The following is a 26,372-nucleotide window of genomic DNA, read 5'->3' as shown; positions in this document are numbered from 1 at the left end:
ACCGCTAGTTGTATCATGCCAAAGTCCCCGCCATTTCGCATCGTCGTCGTCAAATCCGCAAGCCCGATTCCGGAGCCGATATATAGACAACTACAGGCATACAAGTATACATAATGTTCCCTGCTCGGAGACAGGGTCACTCTAGCTTGTTCTCCCTCCACCGGCGACGGCAACCTCGGCTACCCGAGCCGCCGAGACGGATTAGTGGTTACGGCGCTGAGCTGCTGATTTTAAAGACGCGGGTTCGATCCCAACCATGGCAGTCGAATTTTGATGGAGGCGAAATTCGAATTCCGTTACTGTGCGATGTCTGTGCCTGTTAAAGAACCTCAGGTGGTCGAAGTTTCTTGAGCCGTCCACTACGGCCTCCCTTATAGCAGGAGTCCCTTTGGACGTTAACGTCCCAAAAACCGTTTAACAATGGTTATCCGAATGAGCATCGGAGGCCCTGAACCCGATCGTGACGCAAAGTATACTTCCCTTCTCTCGCGTATCCGCCTGCTCATCAGTGGTTAATGTGACTATTTGTTTTATATGTTATACGACTGTATCCTTTCTGGGTGACGTAATCATGCACGTGCTGCCACGCAGACACTTAATCGCACTATGAAGAGGATCAAGTAAAAGCAGAGTTGTTGAAGAACGGAGAGGAAATTGTGCTGTCCGTTGCCTACAAGGTATTTACCAAGGTAATCGCTAATACAGTCAGAACAACATTAAAGTTCGTTCAAACAAATGGTGACGCAGACTTTCGTAAACGATACTCGAAAATAGACCACATTAGCACTATCAATCAGGTGATACAGAAAAGCGCAGAATATAACCGACCACTATATATAGCCTTCATTGATAACCAGAAAACTTTACTTTGTGGAAAATTCTGCTGTCATGGACGCATTGCGGAATCAGGGTGTAGAAGAGTTATGTACAAATATTGGGCGATATCTATAAGCAAGGAAGAGGAGTTGGTTATAACTAACCCAGGGAGTTCAGCATAGGTTAAGGAGAAGGCAGCGAGCTATGAAAAGTAACATGGCAGGTGCAATGTTAAGAGATCGGAAGCGGGCGGAGTCGGTGGGGGAACAAAAGCTAGTTAACGACATCATAGTCAAACTCAACAGGAAGAAATGGTCTTTGACAGGGTGTGCGATTCGAAGGCAGGATAGCCTATAGTCCTTAAGGGTGACGGAGTGGATTGCAAGAGAAGGCAAGCATAGCAGGGGAAGGCAAAAAGATAGGTGGGCGGATGAGATCACTAAGTTTGCGGGAATGACGTGGCCGCAACTGACAAAGGACAGGGCTAGTTAAAGAGACATGGTAGAGGCCTTCCCCTTGCAGAGAGCGTAGTCGAGCTGATGACGATGATGAATTTGATGATGAACAGATATGAAGCAAAAATGCAAAGAATGCTTTTGGCGGTATATAAAAAATTGATTCATTGTAAAAGTGGTGGGAAAGATGCGCTTTTGTTCAGTGCAGTCTCCTGGCCGCATCCTATGCTAGGGCCTTCTCCATCGGACAGCCCGACACATATCAATTGCTAATATCCTGCCACGCCAAGGCCATGTAATCACGCAGGCCATACTGTGTTGCGATGCTTAATGGCGTTGTAGGCATAATTAGAGAAAAAAAAACTGCACACGCAAATAAAAAGATGGCCTTGCCTTCAGAGCCTTTCTGAGACCGGATCCAATGCTGGTGCCTCCATCGGCGTGAAGCCTGGTGATAGCATTCAAGAACCCCTGCCTGGTGGTCCCATTCACTGTCATCAGCGTGTGGACTACCGTGGAACTGGAGCTGTATGTAACGATGGCCACTCTTCGGGAGCCATCCTCGATGTCTGCTATGTACCGCTCTACCGCTTCTTTCAAAAAGCCGATGCGGCTTCCCTGCAGTGCGACAAAACTTTTGCTGAAATGTGTGGAGATACGAGCGCTCATCACATTACATCGTGTAGCTCACGGCAATGTTCCGAAATATTGTTGCGAAAGCAACACTACGCTAGTCGCCATTTCGCTGAACTCTGGAAAGGCGAAGCTGCGCATGCGCGAGGAGCGGGAGACGTCACTAGGCGCACAGCTGGCGCGCCGTGGCCCGCGCCGCTGCCGCGCGCTCCCCATCGTCTCGTCGAATGTCTCCTCTCTCGCTCTCTCTCCCTTACTGATGCGCAGTAGCGATTGCGCATCGCTATCTGTGTGGTTGCCGCCGCGGTGGCTCAGTGGCTATAGGGAACGTGCGCTTCCCAGGTGGCACTGCAGTTATTCCACTGTTCGACTAAAAACTGCTGCCGTCAGTCGCTTGGGCCGCTACAAACGCGAGGGCACATTCTGAACGATTAGAAGCCCGCGTTTGGTTGATAGCACTATCTGCCTCGCTTCTGTAGACATAACCCCGATAACTGACACGCACCACGTGTGGCTTCGACAGCGCGCAGAAGCTCATGCCAATAAGCTCAGGAAGGTGGCGTGGAATAGCACCAAGAGCGCCCCCAGAACTGCTTGCTCCTCTCGCTATGCTGTGTGTTAAGGCGGTGCAGTCGACACGGCAAACCTGAGCTGCGGTTCCCTATGGTGCTCGGCTGCTGACCCAAAGGACGCGGGTTCGATCCCGGCCGCGGCGGCTGGAATTTCTTTGGAGGAGAAATTCTAGAGGCCCGTGTACTGTGCGATGTCAGTGCACGTTAAAGAACCCCAGGTGGTCGAAATTTCCGGAGCCCTCCACTACGGCGTCTCTCATAGCCTTAGTCGCTTTGGGACGTTAAACCCCATAAACCAACCATATATAAAATTGGCAATGGCGTAGCTCTGCTCTCCGGCCGCTTATCTGTTTTTGTCAGCCTGCGTCCGCTTGAGCGGACGCGGTTGTTGCTGCGACGCGCATCTTTTCTCTTCTTTCTCGTCTTTCACTCTTTCCTTTTAACTCTCCTCTATCTGGACGTGACAGCGGTGGTGGCTCGGCTCAAGCCAGTAGGCAAGTCGTGCAATTTCCTTTTCATCCTTCTCTCAGTAACGACAGCAACACAACAACACCTCTGCTATGCCAGGATATACGTAGCGCGAGGTGAAGGCCGGGTGTCCACCTGAACCAGAGGGAAGGCGCATAACTGCCCTCTTGAAACAGTGGATACCACAACCATGCTTTAAGCTAAGTGGCGGTAGTGATTGGTGTGCGCAGCGTGCGTCGGCATTCACAAAGTTATGCCAGAAACGCGGCGCTGAAGCCATATATGCCGTCAGCGTTCGTTGTGTACGTTGGCGTTAGAAACGTTTTACACTCCGATCATTTCAAGGAATGGAAGGCGAGCGCGCGCGCGGCGGGGCACGCCAGCTGCGCGCAGGGACGTCCCTTGCTACTCGCGAATGCACAGTATGGTCGTGCAAGAGCACGCGAAACGGCCACACTGTGAGCAGTGTAGCTCGCACAATACATGGCTACGCACAGATGTTGCTTTCGCAATTCTCCAGATTTAACCAGAGCTAAACCGTAGCCAATTTTTTAGTGTTCTTTTTTTTGTGTGTAAAAGACCCTAACATTTAAGCTGTAGAAGTTCTGTTAATTTTATTTTTCTCAGAATAACAGAACAGAACCGTACTGTCCCTTGAGGCTTAACTTAGACATCATTACTTAGAAATTTCTAGCTTAATTTACACTGCATTTTCATTAAACGGGAAGAGATGGTGGCTGCATGTGAGAGACACCAGATTTTTTTTTTGTGCTATGTTCTCAGAATGTGCTGAAGACATTAGAAAACATCGGCCAGCATGTGCAATTCGGACACCGAGCAACCGAACGGCGTCTATGGCACCATAAATACAGCATAAAGCTGGTATTAAGTGAGGCGTACAAGAGCTTCAATATAATCATCCTGTCCATATAATTGCTAGCTTGTCGCCGCATCCGGAATGCAAAGGAGTGAGCGAAAAGCTATTAGGCCGTTTTAGTCACACTTACGAAAGGGCTTTCCGCGCGTACAGCTCTTACGGGTGAGGAGTACGCAACCACAGACATATGTGAGATTGCGAAGCATCCGTGTGTTCCTAGCGCGAGTAGACATCTCCGCGGGATTATCTGGCAAGACCTCAAACAAGTAAGAATGCCAAATTAGAGGCGACATCTAAAACGCGCTGCTGGGTTCCGTTGGGCAGCGCCGTGCCTTCACTGCGAAACGCAAAGAAATGGAACTCCTTCGAGGCCGGCATGCGAGATGCACACCGCTGAACGGAAATTCCAGTGCGCTGTTAAGAAGGGGAAGTAGTGTTTAGCTCCCGCACTGTGCTCGACCGCACAGAACTGCTGCTCTGCTGGCAGAAGTGCATCCGTTGGAGGTTGAGGCACTTGCAATACACGTTGCATGAAGGCGTACGCGGGAGAGTGCCACGGCTGCAGAATGACGCCAGGTAAGCACTACACGACACACCTCAGGGATTAGCGGACCTCAGAGCAGCACAAGTAAATGTTGCGTTGCTTCGCGAGCTCACCCAGCTCGTTGGTTGGTTGGTTGGTTGGTTGGTTGGTTGCGACTCGACTGGCTTCGCTTAAATACTCGCCTTGGATGTAACTGGCTACTGCACTGGCCATGCTCGGCGAGAGATGGCACGGATAAGCATACGCGAGCAGTACCAATTCAGTTAAGTAAGTACCTCCACGTGGCGACTGTTTGTGGTCACCGCGTACGTGTGAATAAAAGCGCTTCTGATGACGCGCAGGTGGTCGAAATTATTCCGTAGACCTCCACTACGGCACCACTTTCTCTCTTTCTTGATTCGCCGCTAGGGGGCCAACGGGAGCGGATGTCTGCAATGTCGGCTCCGGCAAACGGTACGTGCTTCTCCTACCCAATCTCTCCTACGGCCACTAATCTGCTCGAAAACCGACATAACTGCCTAAGGAGGACAGGAAAGCCGCCCATTACGGGCAAAATCCGACCTATTTTGAGAGAAGAGCAATTATCGGACCGAGACGCCAAGCCGCACAGCTAGGCCGCACTAGGATTCCTCCCCTCCGTCGACTCCGTCGGCGACGGCAGCCGTTGTTCTGGAGGTAACGGTTGAAGGCCGCACTATCACCGTGGAAGAGCAAAACTCAAGCGACTGGACACCGGTGTGTATAAAGCCTATGCCTCCCGACCAGCCAGTTCGCCGAAACCTTACCGCTCCGACAACGCTACCTCAGACGCAGCTCACCCGAACGCCAACAACGCGTCGCGCCACGCAGCAGCCGTAACCGGGAGCGGCAAGACGCAAGCCCGTCTACCACCTGCGACTAAGAAGGCTCGCTTCACAGTACAGCGGAACAAGCAGCTGCCACCACTTCCACCGAACGCTATTCGAGTAGTCGTTCGCCCGCGAGGTGAACTACGACTCCTAGTGTCCAGCACTCCGGCTCTTGAAGACAGTGCCGACCCAGCTCGATATCATTCCACCGGACGAATTCTGCCTGCGGATTCACCCGACCAACAATACTTTCACCATGGCAACCACACATTTCCCAACAGTCGAGACTCTCAAGACACTGACCTCTCTCACCATCGAAGGCAAAACATATCCCTGCGCGGCATACGTAGCACCACCACAGGGGGCTACCAGAGGAGTCATCACGAACGCCTATGACGACGAGACGCCGACTCAACTGTACCATGACCTGGTCAAAAGAAATCCTGAATACACCATTCTAGCAGCACGATGCATGGGAAAGATACACTCCATCCTAATCACCTTCGACGAAACCACTGTTACGTCTCGCCTTCGTCGTGGGGAAGACAACGACATGGCAGCAGCGAAACGCCGACAAACCCCGAGACGCGCGTTGGGTGAGCGCCTGGATTGCCACGGAAGCCGCGTCCGTCTGCCCGGTTGAGCGAGCGTTTCCCCTACACCGAGTGTGAACGCGCGTTCGTAATGCGCGGGAGCGCCGCTCATGGACATTCCGGCGTCTACGCTACGGTGATGGCATCGCCCGCCCCTCTCCCAGCGCGTGACGGCGGTGTGATCTCTCGGGAGTGAGAGAGTGCGTGTGTGTCTGTGATTGGTGCCAGTGAGAACTTCCTTCCCCTGCAGGCCCGGCCCTCATCTAGAGGCCCTAGGGAAGGGAACTCTTAAAAACCGCGGCATCGGCACGGCCGGGGGGCTCTTTGTCATCGAATGGTCTCCTGAGGAGCTGTCGTCATGCAGCGCTCCTGCAGCTCACTTTTAAATATGTAAATTCCTGTATAAAGTCCTCTCCCATTGTCTTTTTCTAGCAGCCTCGCCTCAGACGTCCCTCATTTCCTCTCCGGCACACGACCATGCTACCTCTTATGTAACAAACTGGTGGCAGCGGTGGGATGCTGCTACCTCGTCTTTAACAAACTGGTGGCAGCGGTGGGATGCTGCTACCTCGTCCTTAACACCACAGTCCCTCACTCCATCAAATACATGGGAGCCATCCACCGCTGCACCCCAAACCGTGGCAGTCCGGATGCCTGTACAAACTGCAGAAAGCCGGGTCACCGCCACGACGTATGCCCGAGTCCCAAGACAAATAAATAACTGCCTCCGTTGTGGAACACAACACTCCCAAGAATACACACTTTGCACGCCCAAGTGCATTCTGCGGGAGGGCCCACACCTGACAGGCACGGGATCCTGCAAGGGACGGAAACAGCCAAACCACCCACAAACGCAGCAGCACGACTTGGTCGTATCCAGAGAAAATTTTCCCCATTTTCATCCGGACTCCCACAGCCCAACCAAAACAAACCAGCTTGGTCAGTGCCGTTGAAACAAGTCTCAGACACCTCTGCCTCTTCACACAGGCACACGACATCCTTGACTGCACAACGCAGTCTACAACAAGCCCTGGCAAAATCTCAGGAGGAGGCAGCAGCGGCTAAAGCAGAAGCTAAAGCAACCCGAGCAGAAGCCGCCGCCTTGCGTCAACACATCGCCAAGCTGGAAGCCCAGATAAGTGCTCTTGCCGCTGGTTCTACCCTTCCAGGTGCTCCCGCTCCTACCACATCTTAAACTCCTCCTCCCAACCCGCCTACCGCCGATACCTCGTCCTCCCACTCCGAGTCTAATTCCTCTCCTGATTTGCTAGCAATGGAGGCTGACACTGATCCCTTTACAAATTCACCTCCGTGCACAACGCCCCCTCCCTCCACACCCATCTCATTAAACAACATGCCAACCCTGCTTGAATCATTTGCAGCTCGCTTTGAGGCAAAATTGCAGGACGCTATAACTCGCATCAATGAGGAATGCACACCCATCAAAGACGCAGTAATCCGCATAACACAAGACAACGCTATTCTTAACCACCGATTCGATGTGCTAACGCAAGGATTCTCTGAACGCTGTAACTATACTGAGTCCCGACTCCCAAAGCGTGACCCCACACCAAACAGACGCAAGAAGCCCAAAGCACCGGAGGAACAGGCCAACCCTATCTCTACCATAGTTCAGGGCTCCCAACCCCCCGTTACAGCTCCGTCCTTTATAGATTGTCATGAGGGCAGTTCCACTCCGTAATCTTACACTCTGGCAGTGGAACTGCCGGGGATTTGGTCAGAAGCGTCACGTAATCCACCAACTGCTGTCCTGCGCTACAGGACCCGACATCCTTCCCCTGCAGGAACCCTCAAACCCCCTCACCCTACCTGGCTATGCTCCTGTTCTGCCCCCATCCCCCCCACCCACTCGGGTAACATTTCTGGTTCGTCGTTCAATCACCACCATCTCCCATTCCATTGTGATTGGAGACATTGATCACCTTCTTATTGAGCTTGTGCCGCAACTCGCTCGAGCGAACAGTGTCTTCATCCTAAATGTATATAGCCACCCTAAGTGCCTTCAAGATAACTCGAACGCCTCTTTACCCTCGCGAAGTGCATAGCCAACAAGTGCCCCTTACTCGTCGTGGGAGACTTTAACGCCCCACATACAGCCTGGGGTTACCCACACGACACACCGAAAGGACGTCGGGTATGGTTAGCCGCGCAACAAGCCGGGCTCTCCCTGCTCACAGACCCCACCTCTCCTAGACGCACGGGAAACAGTGTCTGCAAAAACACTACGCCAGACCTCACGTTCGCACATCTACTCCCTCACGCCACATAGTGCAACACACAAGAGAATCTTGGTAGCGACCAGTTCATCATCGAGATTCTCTTACACATTCAACTACATCGCAGGCCTCCCAGAGGCTCCTATTTGGAACGCGGCCGCTCGCGAACGCGCCAAGAAGTACGGGTGTCCACCCCGCCCCGCGGTACCGATTCGCGCACGTGCTGGCACGAATGTCTATTTGTGTTTGTTTTTATTTTGTGGTGGAGAGAGTGCTCTACCTTCCGGAAGCTGGAGGGCTGGCCATGCCTTGGATGAACCAATGATGTTAAGACCGCAACATGATTGGAAGCTACGGAATGTGGGCCGGGCCTCTAGATCTTTAAAACCGGGCCCCGGAGCGGGTAGCGAGGTTCTGTGCTGAAGTGAGATGCTATGCATCTTCGGCTACGCCGAGTAGGGGCCTCCCCTAGTGTTAGCCAGTTCCACCCTTTTTGTTGTTTGGTTTGTCCTTTTTGATGTTTTGTCTTTTTGCCGTTTGTCTCTAGTGCCTTAACTTGTATCTATTGTAAATTCCTGTACATAAACTGCACATAAGTATTCCCTTTATCCCTGACTCTACTCATCGTGAGAGCGTCTCTGACGGGGCACCTCTGGTGCAGAGATCAAGCTTCAGTCTTCGAGATAAACCAACCGTCTCTGGCGGTGCACCTCTGGTGCGAAGAAATAAGCTTCAGTCTTCGAGTTACCAACCGTCTCTGGCGGGGCACCTCTGGTGCAAAGAAGAAGAACCTGTGAAATTTACTGGCGCAGTCGACAGGATCCTGCGGCCATCGGAAGACGGCGCAGGAAAAAGATTGAACGTAGGGAGAAAGGCGACGGTCAGGCAACAGCAGCGTTCGAGAAAGGACCTGCGGAGAGACGGCGGCAAGGACGCAAGGACCACGGCAGTAGTTCAGCGACGCGGGACTGCAACCGGTCAAGAAAAGCAGCGCGTCGAGGACTTGACGGTCACCGGCGGGTCGCAGCAAGTGACAACGTGCACAGGACCAGCGGCGTGCGACAGCTCATCGCAGCGTCCGGTGGAAGTGGCGGTGGACTGCGACGCCGAGGAGCTGGCAGTGCGGATCGACGCATCGAAACTGTGAGTTTCCTTCGTCGCATTGTTCACGTCCCTGTTCATGTGTTCGAGCCGGTAGGACAGTAGAGGGGTACAGACGGCGGTATGGAGGGTTATCCATGCCGGCCCTCACTCGATGTGAGGTACACAGTGGAATTGGCGAAGCCGCGCTTAGCTCATTATCAGGCTGAGCTTGCAAAAGTGAATGGAGGAAAGGCGCCGCAATGCGAGGAAAAACCTCCGGATTTGCAGGCGTTAGAAGCAAGGCGCCAGCAGCTAGAGCTCGAGCTGGCTAAGCTCAAAGAGTCTAGGAGAGCTAGCCAACTAGCCAGGGAGAACTGCTCCGAGTCCCGAGCAGAGAGGTCGCCAGTGCTGGAAAGCAAAGGCATATGCCTGTCAAGCACAGGAAAAGAAAACAGCCAGAGAGAAGTAAAAAGAGAGCCAGCTTTCCGCGAAACTGGAATCTCTCGTGAAGAAAGTATCCTGACGGAACGCAGCGTCGCGGTGTTAGAGGCGGTGAACGCGCACTCCGACGATCCAGCTGCACAGGTTAGCTCTACCCCAAATGACACCAGGGACGCGGACGCGAGCTCAGGATTAAAAACTCGGTCTCAGGCAAGCTGCGAAAAAGAGCAGTCGGTTCAGTGTGAAACGACCAGCGACGACAGACGTCAGACTGGCGAGCTAGGGATAGGAGGAGGTCAAACGTTGCCGCAACGGCACACTGTGCCAGGCATGTGGCATGAAGTGCCACGTAGCACTATTGATGGCAAAGTCCTTTCATTTGAGGACAGGGAAATTTTTGGCGACTTGCCACAAGGCAAATTAGGATTAAGTGGCTGCGAAAGAGCGCAGGTAGCCTCGGAGTTATATGATGCCACGAAATCGGCAAGCTCCTATAATGCAAGGAGCGGAAATTTCATTGCATGCCCGTGCAGGAACGGGACAAATGGCTCCAAGCGAGGCGAATTAACAGGAGGCAGGGGCGTGGCTTTCAAATTGAAAGTCGGTGCGAGGAACAGTACGTTCCGGGCTGCGGTACGTCAAATTAGATGTAGCAAAGCCGGCCGCACTGTTCCTTACGCAGTACGCTGTTCGTACTGGTGCGCCGGAGAGAGCGTTCCCTTAGGGGCGTCGCATGGTCAAAGATTTGGACCTATCGAGTATCATGACGTGTTTGATCCTGGAGGACACCAGCTGTTGAGTTCTTGCCCCGCTGTGGCACCAGCCTAATGAGCCGAGTGGCAGTTAGGCGTTAATTGTGTTGAGACGCGTAGTGGCTCGAACGCACACTAGGACGCTCGGTGCGACTAAGGAGGCTCACGTGGCCACTTACGGACGTCGTGCGAGTGCTACTGAACGCTCAAGTTGCGAGTGTGTGTGTGTGTGTGTGTGTGTGTGTGTGTGTGTGTGTGTGTGTGTGTGTGTGTGTGTGTGTGTGTGTGTGTGTGTGTGTGTGTGTGTGTGTGTGTGTGTGTGTGTGTGTGTGTGTGTGTGTGTGCGCGCGCGCGCGCTCGTTCGCGAGCAGGACGAGGGTGTCTACTTGGAGGTGGTGAACTGGGTGCAACCCACCAATTTGGACGCCGTGTTACGGCGCACGGCAGGCATGCCACCGTGTGTATTTGTGGAATTTGCTTATGTTGTGTGTGCATTTTGCATTTTGCTTTTGGTTTTGTTGGTGCCAGCGCTGGTGTAGCTGCGGTATGTCACCCACAGGGTGGTTTTGTGACCCGTACCGATCCTTTCTTGTTATAATTCTAAAAGTTGCATTTGAGCCCTTTGTAGAATCTTGGGAAGGACGTGTAAGGGATCGGTAGTGTACGCGGGGTCATCGGAACTCGGCTGGGGGCGCTCAAAGCGAAGCGTCTCCTATTTGGAACGCGACCGCTCGCGAACGCGCCAAGAAGTACGGGTGTCCACCCAATACCTCCTAGAAAGACTTGAGGCCTGCGCGCTGCGCGAGTGACGTCACATCCAGTAGGCGGATGGCCGCGTCGCTCGCTACCTCCGCCGCGCTTGGTGTCGCTTTTTTAGGATGGTTTAGTCGCTCTCTATCAACCGCTGTATTAAGCGCGAGTGCGACCGCTTTGCAAGCGTACAAAAAGATAGGCGTGCGCTCATTTATAAAGAAAGGAAGAGCCTGCTGTGAAATAACTAGGGGCCTGGTCAGCTGCAGTGCACTCTTTAGAGAAGTAAGATTGACAAAGTACTCTAGGTGAGTGAATAACTGATAGAAAACGCGAGAATTCTGCAGTGCAGTTGTTTCGCTTCGCTGGCTTCGGCTTCAGCGGCGTGCGTCACGTGAATTCGGGATGATGGAGGCAACAGCAACTCGATCGTCACCTTCATGCAAACTGTGTAATGGTGCCTATTGCAGCGTTCTACAATTACTGCTCCCATGGGGAGTTTATTGTTTGCTGATAATTCAAGAATGAGGCAAAATTTAGTCGGCAATCAAAAGACAAATGTCGGTTTATTGGTTTTGGGCATGGAAAGGCGCTATAAATAAATGTAAGACAATATAATATACATACAGTAAACAGAACTAATGAAGCATCAAGGTAACAAAATTGAACTGCCAGGTAGTAACCACAGATTTGTAAAACAAACATACCCTTTAAATATGAAAACATAAATTGTACTCATGGTCACACTTAAGACTTAGACCATGTCACATACAGTAGAACAGGTCACTGCAACAAACATCAAGGAAACGAAGGCAGTCATGGTTCGCAGTCCAAAATAACACAAAACTTTTAGCAACATACGGTTACGCACAAAACATATATGATGAAAAACAATTGCAATCGACTAGAATGAGGAACTCGGTTACTTCCCATAATATGGCACTGCGAGAACAAATCAAAGCAATAAACACTCCACATACAAACAAGCACATGCTCCTCTCTTGTTTTGGAACACTGTGGTGTGGACAGGTACGATGGGCAATCCTTGAATATTGAAGGCACAGCGCTAGGGACCAGTCGTGGCACCGGCAAAGTAGTCTAGATAACCTTTCCAGTCCTTGGGTCATGATAGCCGGTTTTTTTTTAATAAAGCTCTCATGGAAGTGCAGCGCACAGACCTGCAAAAACGAAAACAGGGGACTGTACCACAAAAAGATATCAATGTGTCTCCGAAAGACATTAATTATGTATACGTGCTCAAGGTAGTTTTTTTTTTTTGGTATTGGCAGATTCTTTCCTGATGCAAGCACAGGCTGAAAGAACACTTTTCGCAGAAAACACATCGTATTTGGTGTTTAACGTCCCAAAGCAGCTCAGGCTATGAGAGACGCCGTAGTGGAGGACTCCGGATAATTTCGACCATCTACGGTTCTTTAAGGTGCACGCGTCTGTCGACACTCCTGCCGACGCGTCTGTCGACACGGCTGCCGACGCGTCTGTCGACACTCGTGCCGACGCATCTGTCGACACGGCTGCCGACGCGTCTGTCGACACTCCTGCCGACGCATCTGTCGACACGGCTGCCGACGCGTTTGTCGACATTACTGCCGACGGATCTGTCGACACGGCTGCCGGCGCGTCTGTGGACATTCCTGCCGACGCGTCTGTCGACACGGCTGCCGACGCGTCTGTCGGCATTCCTGCCGACGCGTCTGTCGACACGGCTGCCGACGCGTCTGCTAACGACAGTATGAGGCATTAAAGGCTTTCGCCTTAATATGAACACGAAAGAATTTCGCTTGTCAGCCGTAGGAAGCATTCTGAGAGTCGCCTCGTCCTTCTATGCGGCACAACGGATTCTAGGCCTAACGCTCAATATGCTCGCACTGACAATGAACTTTGCGCAGCGTAAAAGCGGGCATGAAGGTACACAACAAGCTAATTAGAGCAGTTCTTACCCTTGAAGAAGCTGTAACTTGGTAATCCTTGCGTGGTATTGCACGCAGCCACTTGTTCCGCTGGGCATCGTCCTTCGGAAATGAGCAGACTTGAATTTTCGAGTCTTCGTCGTAGTTTCCCCGGCATTTCGGCACACAGCACTTGTAAGGCATGCTGATAGCCGCACTTCACTCCTTCACAACCACCACGCGCGCCGATCATGCGCAGGAACGCGCACCCAGTGCAGAAACACAGAACAACGCCAGAACGATGCACGCAACGGCAGGCTTCCTGCCGCTGGTCCGCGCGCGCCGACTGCGGGGTTCGTCGGTTCGTTTCGTGCGCGCGCGCCTCCCGACCCTCGAAGAGGCGATCGCCTACCGGAAATGACGTTGCTCACGTGACATTTGGGAGCGTGCAGGCCTGAAGTCTTTCTAGGAGGTATTGGTCCACCCCGCCCCGCGGTACCGATTCGCGCACGTGCTGGCACGAATGTCTATTTGTGTTTGTTTTTATTTTGTGGTGGAGAGAGTGCTCTACCTTACGGAAGCTGGAGGGCTGGCCATGCCTTGGATGAACCAATGATGTTAAGACCGCAACATGATTGGAAGCTACGGAATGTGGGCCGGGCCTCTAGATCTTTAAAACCGGGCGCCGGAGCGGGTAGCGGGGTTCTGAGCTAAGGTGAGATGCTATGCATCTTCGGCTATGCCGAGTAGGGGCCTCCCCTAGTATTAGCCAGTTCCACCTTTTTTGTTGTTTGGTTTGTCCTTTTTGATGTTTTGTCTCTTTTTGCCGTTTGTCTCTAGTGCCTTAACTCATATCTATTGTAAATTGCTGTACATAAACTGTACATAAGTATTCCCTTTATCCCTGATTCTACTCATCGTGAGAGCGTCTCTGACGGGGCACCTCTGGTGCAGAGATCAAGCTTCAGTCTTCAAGATAAACCAACCGTCTCTGGCGGTGCACCTCTGGTGCGAAGAAATAAGCTTCAGTCTTCGAGTTACCAACCGTCTCTGGCGGGGCACCTCTGGTGCAAAGAAGAAGAACCTGTGAAATTTACTATCTGCAACAAGCTTGATGGCAATATGAGTGCGCCTCAGACCTGGAACCTTTTTCGGCAGTTAATAGACTCCACTCACTCTAAGACTACCCAGAGACACGCCCTCACCAAGCTCATGCACACTTCAGATATACCTCCACCAGACCTCCTCCAAGACTTTCGATATCAATACTTCCCCACATACCCTCCTGCACACCACCCTGATTATGCAGGCACTCCTAACGACCAGCTTGACCAACCTATTACAGAAGCAGAGGTACAGGCTGAACTCCAGACACTTAACACGTCCTCAGTTCCCAGCCCAGACGGGGTACATAACAAAGCTCTCAGGAATCTCGACGCACAATCCATTGCTGCACTTACAGAATACTTTAATGAGTGCTGGCGACTGGGCACCCTCCCACCACAATGGAAAGAGGCGAGAAACATTTTCATACCCAAACCTCGCAAACCTCTGCTTACTTCTAACCTCAGACCCATCTCCCTCACATCTTCTGTTGGCAAACTCATGGAGCATGTACTCCAGCGCAGGCTTTGCCAATACCTAGAAAGCAACAATCTCATGCCCACTGGCATGTTTGGATTTCGACCAGGGCTTTCCACACAGGACGTCTTCTTGCAGCTAAAACATCACATTCTCGACTCACACACCTCCAACACTAAAGCTATCCTAGAGGTGGATCTCACTAAGGCATTTGATAACGTTACACACTCAGCTATCTTAGAAAACCTTACGACCCTGGGAGTCGGCGCCAGGATGTACAACAACATCCGAGACTTCCTCAGCCACCGCACAGCCACGCTTACCTTCGGCGACCACAGCCTACTAGGGATCACGCTGGGAGCACGAGGTACGCCCCAGGGAGCCGTCCTCTCCCCTATTTTATTCAACATAGCACTTCTTAACCTACCACAACAGCTAGCTCAAATTCCCGACATCCATTTCAGCCTCTACGCCGACGACATCACTGTCTGGGCAAACCATGGCAGCGATGCCGAAATAGAAGAACACCTACAATTGGCACTAACCACCATCGACGCATATGTACGGGAGCGTGGCCTAACCTGCTCCCCTTCAAAATCGGAGCTTTTCCTCTACCGGCACAAGCAAGACGATTCAGTCAATGCACCCATCTCCCTCGCCCTAGGTACCCATCCCATCCCACTAGTACACAAAATCCGCGTGCTAGGACTGGCTCTGCACTCCCACGGTGCGCACGGAGAAGTCATAAAGACACTTCAAACACACGCTCAACACACCACTCGACTGATTCGCCGCATAGCCAACCGCAGGGCTGGCCTACGCGAGCGAAACACGACTCGCCTCACCCAGGCTCGCCTCACCCGCCTCACCCATAAGCCGCACAACATATGCCCTTCCATACCTACCCCTCAAACAGAAGGAGAGAGACCGGGTTAATGCGCTCCTACGTAGTTGCACCAGAACGCCTCTACATCTTCCCCCCAGCACATCCAACGACCGACTCCTCAAACTCAGTGTACACAACACCTATGAGGAGCTAAAAGAAGCTACCTTTATGGTAGCTATCTATCCGTCTATCCAGCTCAGAGGCTGGTCGTACTTTATTGTCTCAGTTGAGCCTGACCCCAATTACAGAGCCTACCGAGGGGGTCCCCGTTTCTGCTACCCTCCGCTCTGACCTCAAAGGAACCCCCATCCCCAAGAACATGCACCCTGAGCGAGACAGGGAACGCAGAGTAGCAAGGGCTCGGGCCCTTCACAAACAGTATAGCGAGGACCATGAGGTGGTCTACGTGGACGCAGCGGAATATACGACAGGCTCCCGTATGGCCCTGGCGGTAGCCGACAATAATGCAAAGCTTCTAACCTCCAGCTCTATCATTACCAATTCGACCACAGAGGCAGAAGAGGCAGCCATCGCGCTTGCTCTCATTTCTATATCTGCCACAAAAATTATCTCCGATTCCAAATCTGCAATTTTAAATTATGCCAAGGGCTACATATCCAGCACCGCTGCTCGTTTACTACGTTTCTGGCAGCCCCGGCGCCTCATCACCCTCATCTGGACGCCAGTACTTGCAGGCCTCCCTGGCAACGAGGAGGCTCATTCCCTAGCCCGAGGTCTCACATTCCGGGCAGGAGTCGAGCCCCCTCTACGAGCCTCGGAGCGCCTGCTCTCCTTCCGTGATATTCTCTCGTACTACCGAGAAAAACGAAGGGAATACGCATCCCCAGCTCCATCCCTCACCATAGCGCAGGCTGCACATCGGCGACAACTACAAACCCGAACTGCTCCATACCCAATACTGCTGCATGCCCGATACCCAGACCAATTCCCGTCATCATGCAAACTTTGCGGCAAACCAGGAGACTTCTTACACACCCTCCTCACATGCCCCACCTTCCCTCATCCCCCATCACCAACCGCGGCGGAGTCTTACTTGGAGTCTCTTGTGACCAGCTCGTCCGCTCAAGACCAGCGCCGGATCATCTCCAGCGCTCACAGAAGGATTGCGCTCCAAGGGCTATCCTTCGCGTTGGAAGGGTGCCTCCCCCTCACATTGAGGAGGCATCCAAGTGCCATGTAGGGGGCTTCGCCCCCACCATTTACATCATTGGCAATAAAAGTTTCCACCACCACCTTCTCTCTTTCTTCTTTCACTCCTACCTTCCTCCCTTCCCTTAAGGCGCGGTTCAGGTGTCCGCCGATATATTTGTGACACTGCGCCATTTCCTTTCCTCAAAAAGCAATTTACCAATTAACTGGCGCGCGCTTAGCGCCATGCGGTTCCGTGAAGTCTCTACAAACGTTTAATAAAGCTGTATTTAACTGCGGCTCTTGATGGTATTGCGTGAAACCCACTACTTGTGAAGTCATAACCGCCCTCAGGCTTTGGAAATTGAAGCTGCAATGCAATTAAATTCCATCGTGAATTGTATGCAAAGCGCAGCGTAAATTCACATCTCAATGCATGCGCACTGCTTTACACATTATTCCACAGTAAGAACCCGCGGCGGAATATTTTCCGCCTCTACACGTTTAACAAAGAAAAAGCGTTTCATGGGAGAATACTAGAGATCTGTGTAAAAGTTTGCTGAAATTATATGCGAACTCAGTGTTTATTGGGGCCCTGTGGGCGCCGTATGATCGTTACAAGGGCGCCGTGCATCTCTTCACATTCACGCAAATGACCGCCAAAAAAGCGTGCTCACGATCATGCTTGCCGAAACGTCCAGCACCAGCACCACTCGTTGGGCGAGGCCTTCTTTCTGCTGCGCTTCGTCGAAGGTCACCTTGATTCGTTTTGACATGTCCGGCGTTGAGAGGCTGGAATAAGAAAACAATTTTCATTCGTTCGTTCCTTCGTCCGCTTGCTCACTAGCTCGTTCAATTTATTCGCGAGGATTCTGTATTCATTAGCCTCCAAACGACAATAAGAGCCGGATAAGTCGGGCGGGCACCTTTAGGCTTGGTTTGGTTCATTGGGGTTTACGTCCCAAAGCAACTGAGGCTATAAGGGACGCCGTAGTGAAGGGCTCCGGAAATTTCGACCACATTTAGTTCTTTAACGTGCACTGACATCGCAGAGTACACGGTCCTCTAGAATTTCGCCTCCATCGAAATCGACACCCACGGCCGGGATCGAACCCCCATTTTTCGGGCCAGTAGCAGAGTGCCATAACCACTTAGCCACCGCGGCGGGGCGGGCGGGCAGTTTTATGAAACAAGTTGTCATAGCCATTGAACTCTCTCTGGATTGGTACTTTCTTTTGCACTGCTATCTTTATTTATTAATTTCCACTAGTATTAGTGGCAAATCTACAAGTAGATGGAATGGGTTAGAAAACAGGTGGCTCTAAATAACGACATCTGTTTTATTACCTGCGGCGATTTTCCAGAATACTTAAACAATCGTACATTAAGAGAAAATATTGTTCGAGAGAAGTTTCGCGCACGCCGCTGTATTGTGTAGTTGGGCTAAAATAGTTTAGTGCTTGATCTTTTCAGTTTAAACGAGAGAGCTCCACTCGGCTACCTCACTCGCGTTGTGCCCCGCCGCGGTGGCTCAGTGGTTATGGCGCTCGGCTGCTGACCGGATAGACGCGGGTTCGATCCCGGGTGCGGCGGCTGAATTTCGATGAAGGCGAAATTCTAGCAGCCCGTGTGCTGTGCGATGTAAGTGCTCGTTAAAGGACCCCAGGTGGTCGAAATTCCCAGAGCCCTTCACTATGGCATCCCTCATAGCCTGACTTGCTTCGGGACGTTAAACCCCAACAAACCAAACCAATAAACCAATCACTCGCGTTGTGTCCTGCCTGTTAACAGTGCTGGCTCGCGCCAAGCGCGCTCACAACAGCTGGACCAATCGGAACGCTGCGCGCGCCGCACATGCTCACATGTGGCCGGTCAAATCATCAGCTTGCAAGCGCTTGTTAGCCGAGTGAGAATCCATTCCTGGCAGCGCTGCTATAGCGAAGGTAAATGAAACGTCGAGTCAGAAGTGATGGGCTCTCGCAGGCTACCATTACCCACACAAGAGGAGCTCCTTTACGAAAATTGGCTGTGGCTGAGCTAAGGTTAAGCCTGGGTAAGCGAAAAGCTCTCGCTGCTGTTACGTTTCGCCTTCGTCGTGAGGAAAAATCGGCTCGGTTGCAGCGGAATGCCGACGAGTCACGAAAGGCACGCGGGGTCAACGCCTGGATTAGCCACGGAAGCGAAGTCAGTAATCCACCCCGCAACTGGCCAGCCCAGCTCTGCAGTGTACCCTCCTCTACAGAAAGAAGTTAGCTGCCACGGTCGGCAGTACTTGACATTCCAAGGGGCCCGGGTGTCAGCTGGGTCCAGTCATCAAGTTTGACAGCAGCGTCCGTCTTCTAGGAAGAAGTTAACAGAGAGTGTTTCTCCTGCACCGCGTGGACTTGCATGTAGCCTGGACCCTGCACGTGCGACCACATGAAAAGCGCGGGAACGCCGCTCTCCGACATTCCGGTGTCTGCGCGACGTAGACGGCACCCTCTACATCTCGACACGTGACGGGGGTGTGTTCCCTAATGAAAGGGTGTGTGATGGGTGCCACAGTGGACTTTTCAATACACTCCTTCCTCGACAAGCCCGGCCCCCACCTAGGGAGTCCAGGGAAAGGGAACGCTATAAAACTCGGCGACGAGTACGGCCGAGTAGCTCCTGACAATCGAACTCATCGCCATGTAGCTTCTCGTCATCAACTCCTTGTTTTCGAGACTCTTACTGATACGTTCTCTCAGTTGCTGTTTGTATATAATGTAAATTTACCTGAATAAAGTTCTTCTTGTCTTTCCCGTAACCTCGTCTCCGACCTTCCTCATTCCCCTCTCCGGCACGACCATGCTACCTGATTCGTAACAACTGGTGGCAGCGGTGGGATGCTGCTACCACGACTCGTAACAACTGGTGTCAGCGGTGGGATGCTGCTACCACGACCTGTAATACTGCTTTACAGCCAGCTCCGAAGCTACCACTTCTCGATCGGTGTTTCTGCGCCGTCCAACTGTTGCTTCTTCTTCTTCCATGGCGAGTGTCTGCGCCTGTTCAATGGGCAAGCGCGCTTTATATACTTGTCTCAAATGTGCGCTGCGCACGGCTGCGGCGAAAGGTCGAACGGCGGCGAGGATGGCCGCCTCTTTTATGGCCGCCGCCGCCGCTCACGCGTTCTCGCAACGCCTTGCGAAAGAGCCTTCTCCTCTTGGGACGGCGGCGGCGACCGCGCGGCAGCGGCGAAGGGTAAAATGGTCTCGAGGAGAAGAAGCGGCGACGCTCAGACGACGCAGTCAGCGCGCGGCGGCGACGACGGCTGCGGCACCAGCGGCCACGTGCGCTCCGCGTGACGTCGCTCGATTTCGCGCATGCGCAGCTGTGGCTCAAATTTATCAAGGCACACGCCAGACATGGTGTTGACGAGCCTAGTGAAGGTTTTCGCTTCAAAAACGTCGACGCGCCGCCGCCAAGTGCCGCGGAATGCAGTGCAGCGGGACGATTGGAAGCAACAGCGTCCACAGCCGGTTCAGAAAGTTGCCGGCGTCGATGCGCAGCGAAAGCTGAGTAGAAAGGGCGCTAGAGCAGATGCGAGAAGACCCCGATAATGGCGCACCAGCGAAACCACCGATGAACAGCAGGAAGGGCTCGAAAATAGGCTTGAAATTACGCATCGGCGTGCGCCAGAACATTCATTACTGCGGCTTCGATGCCTACTGTGCAGAGAACTATATGCAGAACGGGTTCGGAGTATATTCGAGCATGTGCGAAAGACGTTCGTTTACGTCGGGCCCCACGTGTGCACACGAAAGGTCCATAACGACACTGTAATTATTCTCTGTTCAAAGTTATTTGCGTCATGAGGTCATGACGAAAGCTCTCACGCTACATAGCCAAACAGCTTAGCGGTCTCTAGGAACTTTTTATACTGCTTCCGCATGTTAATTCAATGAACGTGCCTACCTAGGAGTCAAGGACCTTTTCCATCTTCTCAAGAGAGAAAGCAGAAGACATTCCTAAACCACGACATTTTGGGCGAAAGCACCATTTCAAGAGGGCTAGCCGGCTCACCCGGTTAGTGTGAAGCTCGACCCTGAAGGTGGCCATGCAAAAACCTATCATAGCGGCAGCCTATGCGAAAATAGAATGACTTGTCCCGAGGCCGTCTTTCAAACCCGAGGCGGCCCGAACAGATAAGCTTCACCGTCCACTGCACGGGAGCACTATATTATCGCCGCAGCCGATCACGCCTGATGTTAAATTGCAACGCACACTCGCGCTGTGCATTGCACATCGTGATCTTCACCAATTTCCATGAAGACCAGGCGTACAATATTTTAAAAAGAACTGCCGAAGATGTCTAAAGCTTCTTCATCACCAAAGAAATCTGGCTCTACGGCAGAGTTAATGAAACATTTCTTTGCATTTGTGGTACTACAGTCGGTGCTGATTTCAAACTAATTACGTCGGCTATGGAATGTCTTAGTGCCGCCAGCGTCGACCTTCGTAGATATGAAGATATCGCCACAGTGGTTCGGCGGATATGCGTGAGGAGTTGACCTCTCAGCTGCTAGGTGCAACGAGATCAAGCCTGCCACGAGTGCTCCCTTCTCGGGCTACATATAGAGCTGCCCACTCCCTGGCATCGGCGCGCCTACGAGGAGCCGCGCAACAGTTACAGTTCAGGAGATAGGGCTCTCTCTTCCAAACCACGACATCAACCTAGCCAGCTCCTACCAGGTGACCTAGCCGAGACCATGCCTTCTCGAACACCTCGACGCGCACCTGAATTGTGTTCTCGGTCGAAACGGGCTCCTGCCTGCTCCTACGATAATAGAGACGCGCCCGTCTGTTAGAGCTGCGGCCGCCTCGAACATATATCCCGTATTGACCTCGCCATCTATCTGCGCGCCCTTTAGTCCATGTCAGCATTTGCTCTGCGTGTATAGCACTAGGTGGTGAAAGTTTCTGGACAAAATGCATTGTTTTAGACCGGCAACGGGTGATGTAATCATTGACATTGACTTTTTTGGCCAGTGTGGCGCCACACTATACAATGCAGCTGCCGAAATTTATATGCGATGACACACCCGGTCAGCGCAAGTCAAATATCCTCCCTGGATTCACGACAACGTGTTTTTCTCACACAAGACGGGGCCCTGCCAGCCCAGCCAGCAGCTTTCGTCCCGGTTAAATCTTCCACCATTCGAATGGGACCTTGGAACACCCTAATTTAACCGGAGATATATCCAGTGTAAAAAGAACATATTTGTGCCCATACACTGTAGCGCAGCAAAAGACGAGGACACAACAGACGAGAGACGAACACCACGACATGCGGTCAGGGCGCAGCGGACTGTTGCACGGTTTTGTGGGTCGTGAACCGAACCACACAACCAGTGCACCTTTCGTCTCGATTTAAACTAGCGAGATCTCACGACTATGTTACCGACACTGTCTCGGCCGTTTCCGATTCTCGCCGGCCAGCATCCGAAACATCGGACTATTATTCTCAGCTGCGAGAGACAGCAAAAAAAATCGCTCCCTTCTCCCGAGCGATGTGCACTGCACGACATAATCGTGCTTCATTGCCACGTGTTCGACATTAGCCACAGCGTGACTCTTTCATCTTTGCCAGCATCTCCTATGCACCGTAAAATTAACACGAGGAATAAATATCCCATTCTTCAGAAACCGTATCGGGTATCTGCGGCTGAGGGCAAAATCATTAACTGTTAGGTCCAAGAGATGCTGCGGGATGGAGTCATTCCGCCGTCTTCCAGTTCGTGGGCCGCGCCCATAATACTAGTGAGGAAGAAAGACATCTCACGGTGATTTTGCATCGATTCATCACCATCATCATCAACCTGACTACGCCCACTGCAAGGCAAACAACTTTCCCATGTCTCTCGAATTAACGGTGTCCTTTGCCAGCTGCGGCCACAGTGTCTCTTCGAACTTCTTCAGCTCATCCATCCACCTAACATTCTGCTGTGTCCTGCTGCGCTTGCTTTCTCTTGGAGTCCACTGCGTTACTCTTAAGGACCATCGGTTATATTGCATTCGCATCACATGCCCTGCCCAAGCCCATTTCTTCCTCTTGATTCCGACTAGGATGTCTCTATCCCGTGTTTGTTCCCTCGCCCACTCTGCCCGCATCCGGTCTGTTAGCATTACACCCATCATTTTTCTTTTTATAGCTCGCTGCGTCCATTATCGTCCCTTAAATGCGATGGCAAAGAAAAACGTGTATCAATTACCGCGCATTGATGACGCTGTGGACCGCCTTTACTCGGCGTCATACTGATCACCCTTTGAAATCCGATCTGTGTACTGGATATTACCAGTACATCCTTCACAGAGAGAAAACCACCTTCGTGACTCCCGACGGCTTCTTCATGCCATTCCGCTTGGGCGATGTGAATGCCACATTCGAGCTTTTAATGAATACGGTCCCACGAGGATTAAAATATTATATACGCATGTGCTATTTTCAGGACGTCATCATCTTTAGCAAGACCTTTAAAGAGCACATTGAAAGCCTCGGTATGGTTCTCCACTGCATCAGCAAGGCTGCATTCCTCCTTATTTTTAAGAAGTGCTATTTCGGAGAGCGGCAAACTTTCGTCCTTAGATTCCTCGTGGATGTGGAGGAAATCTGGCCCCATCGACGGACTCTTGGTGACGTTCGGAATTTTGAAGAACCACGAGCCCTGAAAGCCCTTCGGAATTTCCTTGGCCTGTGTTAATATTTGCGCCGCTTTATTACCGATTCCGCGCACCTTGCACACCCTCTCACTTCTCTACAGCGTAAGGACTGCCATTTTGTGTGGAGAGTCGAATGCGGTTCTAACAAGCTGAAATTTGCTGTGGATTCAGAAAACCTTTTCCCCACTTTGATCCCACCGCAGCTACAGAGATCCACAGTGATGCCAGTGGTGTCGGCCTTGTGGCGGTGCTCGTCCAGATTCACAGTGGTGACGAACACGTTACTGCTTGCGCAGTCGTGTGTTAAGGCCGCACTGCGAAAACAGTGGTTTCGTCTGGTTGGCGATCCTGTCACATCGCGTCAACTCGAACAGAAGGGAAACGTGTCGCGGTCTCCCACCAGTCTGTGTTGGCCACATGTGTGGAACTTGTTCAGAAACTCTGTCACACCAGAAAAACCACTTCAATCGCGTTCCCCGGCGCTTCTCTGCTCTTGCTCGCGCGCTCTCCTCCGTGCGTATGCACAGGTGAGGAAACAAGAGACGATTTGCGCTGCGTAGCTACTGGTGGTTTTGCAGAATATCGGACGAACTAAGACCGTGCGCGGCGGCTGAGGTTCAGCCTTACTGCTATACTGCACCGTCGATACGGACTCGGACGACGAGCCGCCACCGCAGAGAAACCACGCTGGATGATCGACGGGCTGCGAAGAGCGCCTGAAAAAGGCGTTTTCGAATATTTGATGCGGGATAATCAAACAAGGGCTACATGCGTCTACATTCTGTGCCCTGTGTCTACCTCTAGGCATTTCGTATTTTGCGCTGCGGTCCCACAAAGCATTATCAAACCCGCCGGTCACTACAAATCACGCCCCCATCTCGGCAGATTCATGCAGTTTGTACCACGTTGTCAGGGTACAAAAAAATGTAAAATTATACGCATCATTCTAGCAATGTAATGGGAACCCAGCAGAGTTATTCTTTTTGCTGTCCTAAAGAAATAAATGCGGCACTGCTTTCTTGTTCATCTCAAGTTCCAAAATAGCAGGGCCGGTAACTCGCGCTCACCTGTGAAATACGGTACGACCTAGCGATTTCTTGAAACACACATTCCTTCAGACCGCGCCATTCATATTTTAGGCCTGTTATATCCCATGGAAAGCTCCTCTCTTCAATCATCGCGATCAGGTCACTTTACTGGTGGCACGAATACGACGGCGTCACGTTCAAGCGAGCAACTGGCACACTCGTATGCCAGCTCCTGCTCAGGCGGTTCTCGCGCGCAAACCCGTCAAGAAACTGCTGGAGCTCGCGGCCGAGGCAGTCCATACGCAAGGTACAAGGCATTCCTTTTAGCTCCCTACAGAGCCGCGTTCGTCAGAAGTGTACGGTTGCTCACAAAAATGCGAAGGGGTTCGTAGGAAACGTGCTTCTCCATGGCAGCCTGATCCGCCAACCGACGGTGGCCACGGCAGCCTTCCCGTCCATATGCGCCTGCCTGCAAGACGCCGTACCGCAGCAGACACCATTGCGACGAAAGGAGACGCTCTTTTCTGTACGTTGAAAACTACGTTTCCAAAAACGAAAGACACCAAAGCGGTGAATCAACGCAAAATGCTTGCTTTGGTTGGTGGGGTGTCTCTAGGAAATTCGCCCGGCCAACGAACATGGCCTACCGTGTCCACGAACGCTGTTTGTTTATTGTTCCGGTTCCTGAAAGCTGTCATACCGAGGAAACACCGCAGCAATCTGTCTCGCTTCTGTGCCGTTCGTGCAGTGTGACAAGAAGTTGTGGGACAAGTTGGTTAGGCGACTTGTTGACGGCTCGCTTGCGAACGCGTTTAGTTGATGTCGTTGTTGTGTTTCCGCAGTGTGACACGGGCTTTGACAGTTAAAAAAAGTTCGGCGAGAGCAACATAACGACCTCACGTTGCAAGATTTCTTGCTCCGGCCCACACCAGATCACAGTCTACGCTGTTCACCCTAGAGGACGGCATTCTGTGCAAGAAGAACTATTTGCTCTGTGGTGCCTGCATGCTTTTGGTTGCCCCAGGAAATTTTCGCAGTGAAATGCTGCACGCCATGCGCGACAACTTCACGTCCGGTCAACATTGGGTTTACCGCCCACTTAGAGCATTCTTGAACGCTTCTATTTACCAGCATGAATAAGACAGTCGCAAGCTGTCCCGAATGTCAACGTCTAAAGCCAAACAGATCCCCTCCTGTGGACCTTCTACACCCGGTCAAGCCACCATCGGCGCCTTTTGAAAAAGTTGGTGTCGACCTGCTTGGCCCCTTTCCCAAGTCTTCGGAAGGACGCCGCTGGGTTGTAGTCTGTGTCGACTATCTGACAAGATACGTGAAAACTTCCGACGCCGCTGGGTTGTAGTCTGTGTCGACTATCTGACAAGATACGTGATAACTGGCGCTCGTGTCAGCGAAATCAAGTAATTTGTCAACTTTTCTGCAGCACTCTCTTATCCTTCATCATGGTGCTACCGCTGTTATCTGCGAGAGTGGCCGGTAGTTAAGTGCTGACGTCGTGGAAGAGCTACAACGGCTGTGCAGATCTAACTACCGCCACTCCACACACTACCACCCACAGACCAACAGCTTTACAGAGTGCACAAGCCGCACCCTCACTAACATGCTGTGCTTGTAGTGGCATCAATCAACGGAACGGGGACGCCCTAATACCATTCGTGACGTACGCGTACAACACCGCGAAGCATGAGGTCACCGAATATTCACCTTTCTAGCTGCTCTACATGAGGATGCCGCGCGCGTTACTGGACACACTCTTTGCCTTCTCCTTTCACGAAGACATTTCCACCTACCACCTATCACGTCGCGCTGAAGAAGTTCGGCGAATAGCCCGCTTGCCCACTTTCTGTTGTCAACTCCGACCGAAAGACCGCTAATGCAAGCGTCACCTTGCGGCAACAACCCCCGAGGAGATTACTTTGGCTCTGGATGTCATTGCGTAAGCGTGGGCTGTGACGTAAGTTTTTCTTTAGGTATTCGGCCCTTACGTCGTTGCGAGTCGCTTGAGCGATGTAAGCTACGTAGCTGCCAAAGTTACCGCAAACGATCGGCG

At 52.1% G+C, this 26,372-nt stretch overlaps 1 long non-coding RNA gene and 1 pseudogene across 1 annotated transcript; both read right to left on the bottom strand.

Moving 5' to 3' along the window:
• The window catches only part of LOC149336299 (calcium-activated chloride channel regulator 1-like), a 140,998-nt pseudogene that overhangs the window by 43,921 nt on the left and 70,705 nt on the right, over positions 1 to 26,372 (bottom strand).
• LOC149336300 (uncharacterized) lies at positions 11,617 to 13,452 on the bottom strand. The gene is made up of 2 exons (XR_016284249.1): positions 13,028 to 13,452; positions 11,617 to 12,247 (listed from the first exon to the last, which is right to left on the bottom strand). It is a non-coding gene; the product is annotated as an uncharacterized LOC149336300 (long non-coding RNA).

The sequence above is a fragment of the Amblyomma mixtum genome, chromosome 7, assembly GCF_055824585.1.
Source record: "Amblyomma mixtum isolate Tamu chromosome 7, ASM5582458v1, whole genome shotgun sequence".
Classification (NCBI taxonomy): Eukaryota; Metazoa; Arthropoda; class Arachnida; order Ixodida; family Ixodidae; genus Amblyomma; species Amblyomma mixtum.
The sequence above is the reverse complement of the archived record's forward strand: the minus strand, read 5'-3'. Positions and strand labels throughout refer to the sequence as shown.